The sequence below is a fragment of the Homarus americanus genome, unplaced genomic scaffold (genome assembly GCF_018991925.1).
Source record: "Homarus americanus isolate GMGI-L3 unplaced genomic scaffold, GMGI_Hamer_2.0 scaffold14581, whole genome shotgun sequence".
Classification (NCBI taxonomy): Eukaryota; Metazoa; Arthropoda; class Malacostraca; order Decapoda; family Nephropidae; genus Homarus; species Homarus americanus.
In genome coordinates, this window is record NW_024739677.1 from 9,661 (window position 1) to 12,880 (window position 3,220).

Here is a 3,220-nt window from a genome sequence, read left to right on the forward strand (position 1 = left end):
CGCTGTCTTAATTGTTTTTCCTTTGGAAAGCGGAAATATTTAATGCTTGATCATGCTGTTCTTTCATGTTAATGCAGCCTTATACTGAGCAATTGCTCGGCATATCTTCAGCATTGAGGCCAGTTCAATGATAATGTACCACGTCACAAACTATTATATTGATTGCCTCAGACAGTGGTGTGTACACACAAATGGCCCTGGGTCAGATTGGATCAACTTGTCAAGGACAAGGAGACAGGCAGGGTAGATCAGCTGATGTCATCTCTCCCGCCTGCCTCGTACCTCACCCGCGCGCCGTCAGACCTTCACATTGACCTTGGGTTAGGTTAGGTTACGTTAAGTTTTTAGGTTCGGTTAGACAAGTTGCCTTATTTCCGAAAACAGGCCTATATTATTTTCAAAGGAATTTATCTTTTCTTCCATTGAATTAAAGACTTAGTGTTCAATAATCCTGACACCTGACACTTAACATAAAACAGTAACAACAACAATATCAATAGAAATATCACCACCGCTAACAACAACAATTAACACTCACAAAGCAACAACAAGAACAGTATAAAATATACTTACAGGCGTTTCTCTTCCCAGATCTTGACAACAAACCGATTTTTCTGTTGAGGGTGGCCCTGCGACTTTCGGTGGCCGGGTGGTTGAGGGGCCTCTGCACTCTAGGTGGCTCTGGGTGGCCCTCCGTCACAGACTCCGAAGGCGGCTATTGCATGATAGTTGAAGATGCTGACGTCAGTGGTCGGTGAGATGCGTGGGATGGGAATAGGGGTGAGACCTGCCCACACACGCACACAAGAACAAACACACACACACACGCACACGCACGCACACACACACACACACACACACACACACACACACACACACACACAGATGGAGCAGTACTGAAGCAGGAACCACTGTTGTTGTCTATATGTAAATGTTGCTCGTGTGTGACCCAACCTCTGGGTCCTCTCATCTCACTTGTGTTCCGGGTGTTGATCACATGGTCCTGCCTCAGGCTACATGGTGTTCCTAACCTAACCTGCTATACATATATATATATATATATATATATATATATATATATATATATATATATATATATATATATATATATATATATATATATATAAAATGAAGAGGTGAACCAGGGTAAACACAAAACATCTTGAAGTAGGGCTTTAACGTTTCGGAAATAATCCTTTTCCATCATCAGAGCCTAAAAGTTTTGAAAAAGTTTAAAATACAGTTGATATACAATAAAACATAATATTATACGAAAATTTACCTTCGATAAACTTCTAAAATTTAAAAAGAGCAATCCACTTCAAACCGACACAAAATGACGAGAGACCTACATACAAAGCTAAAGTCAGGAAATAAAAGTATGAAATAAAATGTACAGGGGGATTACCTTAATTCAGACGAGCCTGTGTGAAAATATAACAATTCACTGAGGCCATATCAAAAGCGATGGCTTTTCTTGTACTGGTGTAATGCCTCCATAATGAGGAGGTCTGTATCACAGTCGCTCTTGCCAAGAACTGAAAATCAGACGGCGAAAACGGGTGGCCATGTTGGTGTGGTTACGAATAGCTGAATGTGGTGGTTGTGGATTAACTGGCCTGTTCGAACGAACGGCCCAAGTGTTCATGGATGCGAGTTATCAAATGTCTTAGTTTTACCTATATATGCTGCCCCAGCTAACATGTGTGTGTGTGTGTGTGTGTGTGTTTTGGCTTGATGGAGCAACAAATATATGCCGGTCTCCCCGCATATACATACATACATACACACATACGTACATACATACTTTACATACATACATCATACTTACATACATACGTACATACATACATAAATACACACTCAAGTCTCAGTAAACAACAACATAACAAACATATCTTTTTCTAACCAACAGATGGCAAGGACGACATAACCCCAGTCAATGACCCAGATAATGACGCTATTCCCATGCATAATGACTCCCCACAGTAATGACCCCATACAAAACGACCCCATACATAATGACCCCATACATCACTACTGTAACGAGACGGTCCCTTTCCTTTACTTTATTCGGCACGTTAAGAATCGATGTCTTTTGCATCAGTAGAGATTCCTTTAAATGAAAATAGTAGTTTGTGGGGTGAAGAAGAGAAGAGGAGGAAGAGGGGAGAAGAAGAAGAGGAGGAGGAGAAGAAGAATAGAGGAAGAGGGAAGAGGAAATGAGGATATAAAGAAAAGAGGAAGGAGGAAGGAAAGAAAGTGAGGAAAAGAGGAGAAGGAGGAGGAAAAGAGAAGAAAAGTTAGAGGTAAAGAAGAAGAGGCAAACAAGAGGAAGAAGAAAAAGAGGTAAAGAAAAGAAGAAAGATTAGGTTAAGAATAGAGAAGAATGAATAATGATGAAGAAGAAGAAGAAAAGATTAGTAATGAAGAAAAGAAGAGATAAAGAAGAAGTATTTACCGTTCACAACTTTCCTTCCCTTACCCAAGACGTTAAGGAATCTTCCATGAAGTCACCCTGACGTCTTCTATCAGCGGAGTTATTATGAAAAATACTGGCTTATTATTTTTATTATTGGAGAACTCTAAATGATTACTTGCTGTTGTTGTTGTTTTTGTTGTTGTTGTTGTTCTCTTTGTTCTTGTTCTTATTTCCCTTCTTTCTTCTTACGTCCTCCTCCTCCTCCTCCTCCTCCTCCATCATCATCGTCTATTATTTTGCTTTCCATCTTTGTAATTAACTTTTTAATCGAAAACCGTAAATGAATACTACTATGTACTGTACAGTAAGACGTGGAAATACACAGAGAACTTAAAATAAACACCAGAAAAAGAAGAAGAAGAAGAAGAAGAAGATATTCATCTTTGACAACTTTGTGGTAATAAAACAATACGCACCTGACTTGAGGAGAAAATTTGTTTATAGCAACACTGGTGAGAAAGTGAACAAGTTGTGCCTGTGAGTGATGTTTGTCTATAATTTAACCTAAAGCCAACCTTACCAAACCTAATTCAACCTAAGTTAACCTAATCAAATCTAACCCAACCTAATTTAACTTAATTGTAACCGAATCTAACCTAAAGCTGACCTAATCAAACCTAACCCAAGCTAACCTAACCTAATTTAACCTAAAGCTAACCTTACCAAATCTAGCCCAACCTAATCTAACCTAACGTGACATGATCTAACCTGATCAAACCTAATGCTAACTTAACCTGC